General features: G+C 40.2%; 1 non-coding gene across 1 annotated transcript; it reads left to right on the plus strand.

Moving 5' to 3' along the window:
• The first annotated feature begins 11,047 nt into the window (after nt 1–11,047).
• Nucleotides 11,048–11,154, plus strand: LOC116559923. The gene has a single exon (XR_004272693.1). It is a non-coding gene; the product is annotated as a U6 spliceosomal RNA (small nuclear RNA).
• Nucleotides 11,155–13,613: the final 2,459 nt, after the last annotated feature.

Below are 13,613 nucleotides of genomic sequence, written 5' to 3' on the forward strand. Positions count from 1 at the left end.
ATAAATGTTGGCTAAGTTATTGCACAAATGCCATAAAGGGTACACGGAATCATTTTTATTGAAAAAGCCAATTTCTTCTATCAGGCTGTCTTTCCTGGTATTTCTAGACCTTCAGCTGCCTTACTCTTGATCACAACATCCGCACATACCAGACATACTTATAATGTCAGAAGAAAATCAGTGAAGATTTTGCATCTCGTAGAAAACATTTCTAATCTTTCGTTTGCAGTGAAGTGGAAAATGTGAGCTGATGAACAAACAATGACCCTAATCCACCAAAAAATAGTACAAACTTAAAGAAAATAGAAGTTCCATCTATCACACTTCACTTGAATGAGGACAGGAAAAAGAATTGGTAAATGTTAGAAATATCCTCTAAAATCAATTGAGGCAAAAGGACTTTTGACAGAAAGTTCAATTACAAGCAAACTCCCAATATGCTTGAAATTCTAGTGAATCATTCTTTTTTAAGTGATATTTCAGAAAAAGCCTGTGAGGTAGCAGGAAGAACTTTGGACTTAAAATCAGTTGATGTACGTTCCAGAGCAAGTTCTGCTGCTGATTTTCTTGGTGACTCCAACCTGCTTTTATTCTGTATTTTTAAGTCTCTATGGGTCTCTGTTTTCCTATCTGTGAAATTATACAGTTAGAAGGAATAACTTTTAAGCTCTCTTGAAGCTCTAAACCATTATAAATCTCTGCCTCTTTTATTAGAACAGGCCTGTAAGTACCAGGCAACAGATTCTAGCCTAGATTCCTAACAGGAGTGTGACCCCAAAAAATAATCTTTAAAGGTCTAATGTGGTCTCCTAGAGAATACTTGATTATTGCCACATTCATTTAGAAACTACAGCAGAGAGTGAATTTTTTTTTTTTTTTTTTTTTTTTTTTTTTTTTTTTGTTAGGGACGGAATTTCACCCTGTCATCTAGGCTGGAGTGCAGAGGGATGATCACACCTCACTACAGCCTCAAACTCCTGGGCTCAAGGGATCCTCCCACCTCAGCCTCCTGAGTAGCTATGACTACAGGCATTTTCCATCATACTTGGCTAATGTTTTTTATTTATTGTAGAGATGAGATTTTGCCATGTTGTCCAGGCTGGTCTGAAACTCCTGAGCTCAAGCAGTCTTCCTTTCAAAGCACTAGTATTAGAGGTGTAAGCCACTGTGTCCAGCCAATTTTTATTTTTTTAATCAGAGATTTTCTGATGAAAAGAACACACCAGCCATTATATTAATGGCCAACATGTTCTGGACAATGAAATGTAAATAGACTGAGACTTGAGGCTTCTGGGGAAGTGTCCTTAAAAGGAAGGGAGCTCCCGTATTCCCCTCTTCTTCCTTCCTCTGGGCTGGCATATGAACACAATGGAAGTTAAGGAGTCATCCTGGATCATGAAGCAGCCCCCTAAGTTTGGGAGAAGAATAAGCCAGGAGCCTTGGTCCCTGCTCATCATGGAGTCATTGCCAAAACAACCCTGATTGCTCAACTCCAGATCTGTTTTACATGAGAGCGAGATAAATTTGTATCACGTTTAAGGCACTGCTTTCTTGAGTTTTCTGTCATATGCAGAGAGTCTTAACCCTAAGTAATATACACAAGACTGCTTCCCTTTATCAAAGAGTATCATTACGCAAAATATGCCACTAATGACCAAACCAGCCTCTACCACAACTGTTTCCGTGAATCAAAGGATTTGTCTGAACACCTTGTTTTCATCACTGTATCTGCCTTGCTGCCCTCAGTCACCTCATCTGGTATTGGGAATGGCAGGGCCTGCTGGGCAAGTTTTGAAATGATGTGATGGAGAGAAGGAAATGCAGGATTTTCTCATAGGCTTTGCCCACAGATTGCCTCATTCTCAAGACTGCTTTCTTGCTGAGTGACTCCAGTGGGTTGGGCTTGCAATGCAGTGGGTAGAGATCCTACGAGACAGCTGTCATCTGCCTGGAAATTTCAGTTTCCTATTACTCTTGTAAACCTCCTGGGACAGAAGCTCTAGTTCCTGCTGACACCTCACATGAGATGTCCCCTTACCTGGTACCACCTGGGTAGTCTGCAATCCCCAGGCAGAGGTGAACACTAGGCAGGCCTCCACTGATGCACAGTGGTGCTATTTCCGTGGAAAGCTTTACTTCTGAATCTGGAAATTAAACTCTCAGTTCTGACTTTTGCAGAACATTGATTCCAGTTCCTTAGTTCAAGGAAGGCCCCAGAAAGATGGTTGCTGTCTCTGTGCTCAGAGCAGTGGTTTACAATCTTTATTTGATCAAGAGCCCTTAGAGAAAGTGATGTGTCTCATGAACCATCTTCCTCGACAAAAAGCACATATGTTCATGCAATGCAAAACTTGGCCCACAATTTCCTGAGGTGCCAAGCCCCCGACACCCATCCATGAGTCCAGAGACCCCAGGTTAAGAAGCCTTGCCTTTGAACCTCAGAACAGATTTTAAAACCTCTAAAGTCATCTGATTTGCTCCTTGGGATAAATGCCCCACTACTGCTCCCAAACAGAGAGAAGACTGAGTCAATTTTAGAAGCTTCAGTTGTTCACATGCTTTACTGTTTTTATGAGAGAAATGCCACTTGCCTCCTCTCCACTTCCTGCTCCAAAGTTCTTCATCTGAAACTTAAGTCCCAACCAACTCTTCTTTCCTGTCTTATCTCACACTCAGCCACATTGAACTGTTTATTTTCAGTTTCCCATGCATGCAGTGATGCCTTCTTCTGCCCCCCGTCTCCGCTCAGGCAATTTCCTACTCCCAGGACACCTCTTTGCCCATCACTGTTTGTCAGAATATTACTCATTCTTTAAGACTGTTGAAAAACAGATTTCTCCATGAAGCTTTCCTGAGCCTTCCTTTGTGCACACAGCCTGAGCTTGAACATCTGTTCCAGAACATATCACTGTCCATCATGGATTATTTGGGCAACTGTGTAGCAAAATATTTGAATCTTTGAGGTCTGAAACAAGAATGACTGGTATAACAAAATATTTGAACCTTTGAGGTCTGAAACAAGAATGACTGGGTTTCAGTCCTGGCTCTGTCTCTTTCTTGCTTTGTGACCTTGTGTAAGTTTCTTAACTTTTCTGTGCATCAGTTCTCTCATTGGTAAAATGGAGACAATAACAGTTCCCACATCACAGGGTTGTGTAAGGGTTAAATGAGCTGATCCATGTAAAAGTCTCAGCACAGTTCCTGGCACATTGAGAGTATCTGATAAGGAATCATTACTTTGACGTCAGTTACTTATGAACTTTTGTCCACATCCACTGCAGTTAAACTGTAGAGTAGATGAAGACAGAGAGTAGAGCCTGGGTCTTAGTCACCATTTTGTACCTGATAGAATCTAGCACAAAAACTTTGCATATAATCAGTGTATAATACGTGAATGAAAGTGAATTATCCATAAAAGTTTTATCTAAGAACTTCAGACAGCACCATTGCCATCTATATTTTATACATGGGTAAGAGGCTTGGAATAGTAAGATGGATGCTCCATTGAGAATACAAATCATTCTGGGGTTTGGAAAAACCATCCTGATTGCAATTCTCTGTTCCAATCCCAGGATTTTTACATCAGCATGAAGGACACAGCAAGAATTCCCATCTTCTCCACTTATAATTGCTTCCATTTCAATTCAATGACACAGACATTTATTTAGTGACTATTAGATGCCAGACACTGTGGTAAGGGGTGGGAATCAGTGATGTCCTTCCAAAGGTCCTGCAAAGCAGCTTCTATCCGACATCAAACTACAAGCTCAGCGCTCAGGATATATACACACTTTTATATTCCTTGAGCCTGAAGCCCAGTCCCAGATAACAACTGGTCTGCAGGATTTCCCCACCGTGTGACAAAAGATGCATACTTATGTCAAATGGCCCAACAGTGGCCAGGCACGATCACTCATGCCTATAATCCCAGCACTTTGGGAAGCTGAGGCAGGGGATCACTTGAGACCAAGAGTTTGAGACCAACCAGGCCAACATGGTGAAACCCTGTCTCCACAAAAAATATAAAACTTAGCCGGGTGTGGTGGTATGCAGTAATTCCAGCTACTCAGGAGGCTGAGGTGCGAGAATCACTTGAATCCAGGAAGCAGAGGTTGCAGTGAGCTGAGACTGTGCCACTGCACTGAAGCCTGGGTGATGGAGCAAGACTCCATCAAAAAAAAAAAATGGCATAACAGTATGTCATCTTCTGATTAGAAAATAATTGTACTAATATATGTAGGAAATTTAGTAGGTTGCTGCTGACCACTCAGACCACTGACTTGGCATAAACAGGCCCCTTACAACACAGAAATCCTGAACAAAATATAGTAAAAATATTTTTCACATAACTAAGTTCAATCAGAAAAGGAGAAATGTCCAGTGCCAGGAATAGCATGAAATCAAATCAGAGAAATAAATATGAGCTGATAACAGGAGGAGACCATAAGAGTTTCTTATGGTAATATAGACCCCCTAGGGCAAGAGAGCTAGGTTTCTCATGCCTACCAAAACATAAATAATTAAATAAAATAAGGCCAGGCGTGGTGGTTCATGCCTGTAATCCCAGCACTTTCGGAGGTCGAGGTGGGAGGATCATTTGAGGGCAGGAGTTGGAGACCAGCCTCATCAACATGGCAAAACCCCATTTCTATTAAAAATACAAAAATTAGCCAGGCTTGGTGGCAAGCACCTGAAGTTCCAGCTACTTTGGAGGCTGAGGTACAAAAACTGCTTGAACCTGGGAGGTGGAGGTTGCAGTGAATCAAGATTGTACCACTGCACTCCAGCCTGGGCGACAGAGCAAGACTCTGTCTCAAAAAAAAAAAAAAAAAAAAAAAGTCAGTTCAGGCCTAAAAGAGGGAAAGAATAAAATTGAGCTATCTGCATAAACAAGCTATTATTTGTGGTTTTGGAAGAATAAAAAAAAAATCACCAATGAAAATCAACCTCTGAGCCTGTACTACTCACAAGTCTGGGGTCTGAATTTATAAAACTTTCATGGTGTAGAATCTTAAACTGTTAATTTAACATAGCATACAGGGTCATTTAAAGCCCTAGGAATCCAGCAAAAGCCAAGGCAAGATATTTCTATAGAGACACTTGAGAGACCATCTCCTCTTAGTTGTTGCAAAGGCACTTTCAGCTAAAGGGAAGTAATTCCTGTCTACCAAACCTGTTCATCTGCCAATGTACCCTACTCATGAATGACACCGCTTCCCATTAAGGCACATGAGCCGAGGAGTTGTCCTTGACACCCCCACACCAATTCATCACTAAGGCTCATTGATTTTACCTTCTAAAGATCTGCCCAATCTGCCCATTTCCAAAACCTCATTGTAGTTCAAACCACTATCATCTCTCACCAGACTCCTAAACTGGTCTACCCTGCATCTACTCTATCAGGTGGTACCATATAAAATTGCTGTCTTGTAAGTCCAAAACAGTCTGGAAGTGGCAATTTCATAGGGTTCAACCTAATATCTCTTCCCATCTGATTTCCACACTCCAGATAGAGTTATCTTTTCATAAAGGAAATTTAATCATGTTGCACCTACCCTTCACTGAAATCTTTTGTGGCTTTTCCACTATTCTTTTATATATATATATATATACACATATATATATACATATATATACATATATATACATTTTTTTTTTGTACCTTAGGTTCTGGGGTACATGTGCAGATCATGCAGGATTGTTGCATACATGGCAATGTGGCCTGGTGTCTCCATCCCCCCATCACCTGTATCTGGCATTTCTCCCATGTTATCCCTCCCGCCAACCTCCCTACCCCTTGCTTTCCCTCCCTTAGTCCCCACCAACAGCCCCCAGTGTGTGATGCTCCCCTTCCTGTGTCCATGTGTTCTCATTGTTCAACACCCGCCTATGAGTGAGAACATGTGGTGTCTGATTTTCTGTTCTTGTGTCCGTTTGCTTAGAACGATGGTTTCCAGATTCATCCATGTCCCTATAAAGGACATGAACTCATCCTTTTTTATGGCTGCCTAGTATTCCACTGTGTATATGTGCTACATTTTTCTTGTCCAGTCTATCATCCATGGGCATTTGGGTTGGTTCCAGGTCTTTGCCATTGTAAACAGTGCTGCGATGAACATACGTGTGCATGTATCTTTCTAATAGAACGACTTATAATCCTTTGGATATATACCCAGTAATGGGATTGCTGGGTCAAATGGAATTTCTATTTCTAGGTCCTTGAGGAATTGCCACACTGTCTTCCACAATGGTTGAACTAATTTACACTCCCACCAACAGTGTAAAAGTGTTCCTATTTCTCCACATCTTCTCCAGCATCTGTTGTCTCCAGATTTTTTAATGATCACCATTCTAACTGGTGTGAGATATATCTCAATGTGGTTTTGATTTGCATTTCTCTAATGACCAGTGATGATGAGCATTTTTTCATGTTTGTTGGCCTCATATATGTCTTCTTTTGAAAAGTGTCTCTTTATGTCCTTTGCCCACTTTTGAATGGGTTTTTTTCTTGTAAATCTGGTTTAATTCTTTGTAGATTCTGGATATTAGCCCTTTGTCAGATGGCTAGATTGCAAAAATTTTTTCCCATTCTGTTGGTTGCTGGTTCACTCTAATGATTGTTTCTTTTGCTGTGCAGAAGCTCTGGAGTTTAATTAGATCCCATTTGTCTATTTTGGCTTTTATTGCCAATGATTTTGAATGTTTTGGTCATTAAGTCCTTGCCTATGCCTTTGTCCTGAATGGCTTCGCCTACATTTTCTTCTAGGGTTTTTATGGTGTTAGGTCTTATGTTTGTCTTTAATCCATCTGGAGTTAATTTTAATGTAAGGCGTCAGGAAGAGGTCCAGCTTCTGTTTTCTGCACATGGCTAGCCAGTTATCCCAACACCATTTATTAAACAGGGAATCTTTTCCCCATTGCTTGTTTTTGTCAGGTTTGTCAAAGATCAGATGGTTGTAGATGCCTTGGAGGCAAGTCACACATCTACAACCCACTATTCTTAAGATGGTAAAGTTCCTGAGCATCACCGGCAATGTGATTTGGCCCCTACCTCTCTCTCTCTCCAGTCTCATGCCCCCAATTTTCCTTATTCCCTCTCCTCTTGACCCACCAAATTTCTTCTAGTGCCTTGTGTTTTCCATGTTTTCTCTTCCCACAGAGCCTTTGCATATGTGGTTCCTACTGCCTAGAATATTCTTCTCACCCCTCTCCAGCTGAACAATTTCTTCTTACCTTCAGAATTCATCTTAGCAATGCTCCCCACAAGAGCCTTGTCTGACCCCCTGGCCTTGTCAAGAATCTTGTCACATGTTCTCTTAATGGTGAGGTCATCCACTTCATAGTTCTGGACCCCATGACAATTTTACTTCTGTGTGTGTGACTATTTGATTAATTCTGCCTCCCCTAGTAACACTGTAAGGTTCATGAGGATACAGACTGAGTCTGTTTTCACCAAACATTGAATCCCCAGCTCTGCATCAGACACAGAGTGAGTGTTCAACACATTTCTAAACTAAACAAAACATTTAAAATTATGGAATTGAGGAGTGATGAAACTGTATGCAGGGTGACCAAGGTGAAGACTGATGCAGTGGCCCTACAGGAAAAGATGAAGGCCTGAATCTAAAGCAGGTTTTTCAGGCATTACCTTGGCTAATGTTCTGAATACTCCATCTTTTGCTTTAGGTATTTTACAGACAAGGAAACTAGAGACATCAAATAACTTGTGTTCAGGGTCAAAAAATGGTAGATCTAAGATGCCAATACAGGTTATCTGAATCCAAATTCTGTCCTCTTTCTATTAAAAGACATACACACACACACACACACACACACACCCCAAAAAACAAACAAAACTTTGAGACAAGCAGAGGAGACAGCAAGGAGCACAGGAATGAGATCCAGGAATGAGATGCCTACAGATTCCAGTAAGGAAATGTAAGAACTAGCAGGCCAAAGCTAAGGTAAGAGAGGGCATTGGAAACCACACCAAGCTAGAGGGCGCATGCCCATCTATTTCTAGATCCAACTTATCATTAATGCATGAGACTATGGGTCCAGTATTTTTAGGTCATCCTATTTTTTTTAGAGAAGTTCAAAGCTCCATTTTTGTGTTAAGTTTTTCTGATTTTGAAATACTATATGGATCATGCATAACATATCTGCAGGAGGAATGCAGATTGTGGATACCACTTTGCAGCCCCCAGTCCAGATGAAAGGGAGATCAGCTGAGAAGCTGCACTGTTGCCAGTAGTTACCTGTGCTTATGTCTTCCATGGAAAATATTTGGGCAGGGCCCTCATAAATAATCTTAGCAATAGTTATCCAACTTGAACTTTGATGATTCCATGAAACTGAGAAGCTAGGATCAGTTAATTTATAACTGGCTTTATGGTTTCAAGATCACTATGTTCTGATAAATCAAAGAACAACTAGCAAGAGGATAGATATCTCACAGAATGAAGATATCTATCCTCTTGCTAGTTGTTCTTTGATTTATCAGAACATAGGAAGGCAATGGTTAGGTGCCCCATGGCCACTGGAGAATGTATAAATTACTAACAATGCTATTCTCCTTTCAAAGAAAATACAATCCAAAGATAAGCAGATAAATGTTGTTTACTTAATTCAAATTACCATTTGGGCACTGTAGTCACTTTCAGCATGCCAGAGACCATGGGAAAGTTCATATTTATCTCTGGGTTCATTTCTCATTAAAGAAATAAAAGGATGTCACAAACTGCTCTTCCAAGAGAGAAGCTATGAGAAATGAATATCTGCTCCTCAGTTTCAGTTCCTCTAACTCTGGAGGATCCTGGCATACAGAAGAGCTTCACACATTTTGTACATCTTTCCTTCCTCAATTGAACCCCAGCAAAATACATGGATCAGAAATTGTTGTGTCTTTTTTGCTACAGTTCTTACTGACTCAGTTAAATCACCAGCAACCCAATCACCACTCACTTCATGAAAGTTATTTTGTGGGGCACATTCCATAAAACAAAAGGCACAAAATTTTGAGGTCTTAGAATTTCCCTTATCCTCCTCTAATTTTAAAAGACATTTGATGCCAATGGAATAATTTAGCAATAACTTTCACATATTCGTGAATCATGGATAGAGGAATTGTTTGGTTGCCTTCCAGATAGTTAGCAACCTTACTTTGCTCTTCTATTAGTGAAGCCAGGCTACATACAGGAAAAAATAACTAGGAGGTTTCGGTGTATTAACAGAATAAAAACTTGTTTCTTACTTGTATTACAGGTCAGTGTAGATTGGTAGGATGATTGGGGGGATGGGGAGTTTTGCTCTACCTAGTCAATCAGGGAGTCAGGATCTTTTTATCCTGTGGTTCCACCATACTTAGTTCAGTGGTTGGCAAATGTTTTCTGTAAAAAGCCATGTAGGGCTGGGTGGGGTGGCTCACATCTGTAATCCTAGCACTTTGGGAGGCTGAGGTGGGTGGATCACTTGAGGTCAGGAGTTCAAGACCAGCCTGACAGACATGGTGAAACCCCATCTCTACTAAAAGTACAAAATTAGCCAGGCATGGTGGCGCACACCTGTAATCCCAGCTACTTGGGAGGCTGAGGCAGGAGAATCGCTTGAACCCAGGAGGTGGAAGTTGCAGTGAGCCTAGATGGCAACATTGCATTCCAGCCTGGGCAACAAGAGCAAAATTCTGTTTAAAAAAAAAAAAAGCCATATAGTAAGTATTTTAGGCTTCGTGTGCGCTATGGTCTCTGTCACAACTATTTAACTCTGCCACCGTAGCACAAAAGCAGCCATAGATAATATGTACATGAATGGACATGGCTGTGTTCCAGTAAAACTTGCTTTACAAAAGCAGGCAGCAGGACCGATTTGCCCCGTGAGCCAGTTTGCTGACTTCTGCACTCAAACATTGTTCTCCTGTGCATTTGGCAAGTCAGTAGAGAAAGGGAGAGTGCCACGAAAGAGACACATCTGAAATTAATGCCTATCCCCATACAATGCCATGATGATTATATTAAACAATGTTTGTAAAGTGCCTCGTGCAAAGGTCAGTGTATAGGAGTTGCCAATAAATGACAACTGTCATCATTTTTAAATGATAAAGTACCTTTAGTACTTACAGGAAGAAGCGGTCATTTTTAATTGATCAGGAAAGGCCAGTTGATTCTTAAAGCTAGGGTAGGCTTTTAACAAACAAAAGTTGGGGGACAGCATGAACAAATGCATAGCAGCAAGAAAGCATTGTAGGCTGACTAAGCACATGTAGTTCAGTTTGGCCATAACACAGCTATGTGGAGCATTATGAGAGGTAAGTCTGGATAGGTAGGAAGTCTTCAAATGCCAGGTTTAAAGTTCAGATGTTCAGCGGCAATAGGGAGCCATGTAACTTTGTTGAGAACTACATACACAAGTTTTGTGTTCCAAAAATGTTTGTAAAATCATTGTTTGAAAGACAGATTATGTTTTCTAACACAGTGTAAGCAATGAGAGTTCAAGTCCCAGCCTGGTTCACAGAAGCCTGCTTCCCAGGTATTTAGAACCCTTACCTATCTACAAAGGAGAATTGTTTTACTCAATATGCCCAGAAAATAGTTCAGCTATGGAGCTATACAAATGTTGCTCTGATTATCATGATCTTAATCTAAAATGTCCAGGCATGGTGGCTCATACATGTAATCCCAACACTTTGGGAGGCCAGGCAGGCAGATCACCTGAGGTCAGGAGTTTGAGACCAGCCTGGCCAACATAGTGAAACCCCGTCTCTACTAAAAATACAAAAATTAGCCAGGCATGGTAGCACACACCTGTAGTCCCAGCTACGCAGGAGGCTCAGGTGGAAGAAACCACTTGAATCTGGGAAACAGAAGTTGCAGTGAGCAGAGATCAAGCCACTTCAATCCAGTCTAGGCAATAGAGCGAGACTCTATCTCAAAAACAAATACATAAATAAAATGAGGTTTCATAGAGAAGTTTCTAAGTTAACACATACAGAGATTTACAGCCAACTACTGAAATTCCTGGAAGGGCGTGCCGTGATAAAATATGAACTCCTGTGCTCGCTTCGGCAGCACATATACTAAAATTGGAACGATACAGAGAAGATTAGCATGGCCCCTGCGCAAGGATGACATGCAAATTCGTGAAGCGTTCCAATTTAAAAATATATATATATATATATATATATATGAACTCCTTTTTTTGCCAACTCATTTGGATACTGAGAAATGATTTACATAAGGTGAAACTATGAAGTCAGAAGTATGTTTAGCTAGGCCTTCATTTCTAGATCCCTAAAAAGAACTACTTAGCTCTAAGTGATGCAAACCTATTGGGCTTATTGTCAGAGCCCATCTGTGTTGAAAGCTTGATTTTGGCTGGCTTTTGCACAGAAATCCCTGCTTCCACTTGCTGGTGGAGCAATTTGTTCTGATATTTAAGAGTGGTCTACCTAAATTGCAATTGTGTAAAAAGCCTCAAAATTTGGAATACTGAGGCCATTGCCACATTTTAACATTTAATGTATACAGTTATTTGTCCATTTATTTATTCCACATATATTTTATATATTTTCAAGCACCTGCTGTATATCAGATACTTACTCTACTGGTGTTAGTGATAGCAGAACTAGTCTGTAGGGATCAGACCTGAAACAAGTGTTAACATGACAATATTATAACTTATTTTATGGGAGTATGTCCAAGTCAAAGCAGTACATAAGAAAAGATGCACCTAAAACTATGCAGTCAAAAACATCTTTCTTAAGAGATAGTATCTGAGCTGAAACATTAAAAATAATAGAAGTTTTGGGGAGAGTAAGAGAATAGCATCTCAGGCAGGGAAACCAGCAAATACCCAAAGCATGTGATTAGGGAGGGTTATGTATATTCAAGTAATGTTTGCTGAGGGGATGAATAGGTGGGTGAGTGGATGGGTGGGTGGGTGGATGGATGCATGGATGGATGAGTAGATGGATACATGGAGGTGAAGAAATCTCTAGAGGTTGTGTATTTTCCAAGACTCCCCTCAACCCAGATGTAAGCCAGTTCTTCTTCCTTACAGATCTCCAGTGTGTCTTGAAGTTTTATTACAATTTCCCTAGAAGACATTTAGTTTTTCTCACTCCATTAAGTTAAAATTTAAAAATCCTGACATTGAGGGGGGTTCATTCTAATGCCCATTTTAAGCAAGTGGGATGCTGACTACAACCCATGTGAGACCAGTGCTGAGCTGGGTGCTACAGAGAGATTCAAAGAAGATGCGATCCAGGCCACCAATAAATTATTAAGTCACTGGAAAAACAAGAGTATATACTCAAAAAGTAAAATAAAGCTGTCAAGTACCAAATTGTATGATTTGGACTCAAAGTTAGGTTTGGGTTGTTCACAATCATTAATACAGCAGAAGCATCAATGTTTCTCTCACAGACAATTCTCTGGAACACCTTGGAGATAAGATTCTTTGAGCTAGTTGACAGAGAATGAATATGGTCAACCTGAAGAACTCCAGATTCTTCTTCTCAATGACTGAATGCTTGGTCTGACAGAAACTTTCTTTGCTTGCTTTTTCCCTTCTCCTTTTCCCACTCCCCAATGACTCTCTCCTCTCCTCATTGTCTGTTTCACATTCATAATTATAATGGATAGTGTAAATTGAATGGGATTATAGTGTAGATCGAATGGCATTATGAAACTCAGCAGCAGCAGACAGAAGGAAGGCTGGGTAAAGTCTCAGGATGACTAATCAAGAGGCAGAGTTTCTGGAAGCTGAGCAGATCCTCGCTTCTTCACTGGCAAGTGAAGCACATTTCTGTCTGCCAGACCAATTCCCTTTGTCTTCTCTGCATCGGATGATGATCTTCTGACTCTTGTCACAAGATCATCAAAAGGCATTGTTTTACAAAGGTCCTTGGATGTTAATTTTTGTACCATCCGGGATCTGTCCAGTACTTAAAGACAGATTTATCATTTCTCTAAAGACTCTTGTATTTAAATCTCTGCAGAGAAAGTTGAGACAATAACTGATAATAAAAATCTTCCCTAAATTATCTGTGCATTGTAATATATTAAGAATATTAGTTATAAATGTTAGTATTTGAAAAAAGCTCATTTGTAGCTCACAGAACTAATGCTGACATATTTTAACATTTGCTGTATCTTTGGACTCAACAATGCTTCTTCTAAGAATTTATGTATAAACATAATTACATCTATGAAGATGATCACAAAGCTTTGTAATTAAAAAATTGGAAACAACTATAGGGAAATGTTCAATACCTATTATGGGATATTATGCAAAGAAAAATGGTGGTATAGAAAAATGTTACAGACAAAGGAAATATTTGTAATATATTAAAAGTTAGTTTTAAATTACTATAAACAATATCAGCTTGTGTTAATAGGAAATAAGATAAAATTGTAACACGATGATATTCACTTTCTACCTCCAAAGTGAATTCAATCTTTGTCTGCTCAGGTTCCTCATATCACTGCCACCATGACCCTCAAGCTACCTTCACCATCCCCATCAGTGACATATTATCTTAAGAGAAGGCAAGGGCTAAGCCCAGTGGCTCAGCCTGTAATCCCAGCAGTTTGGGAGACCGAGGTGAGTGGATGACC

This window comes from Sapajus apella, unplaced genomic scaffold (assembly GCF_009761245.1).
Source record: "Sapajus apella isolate SASKATOON/1434 unplaced genomic scaffold, GSC_monkey_1.0 scaffold24, whole genome shotgun sequence".
Lineage (NCBI taxonomy): Eukaryota > Metazoa > Chordata > Mammalia > Primates > Cebidae > Sapajus > Sapajus apella.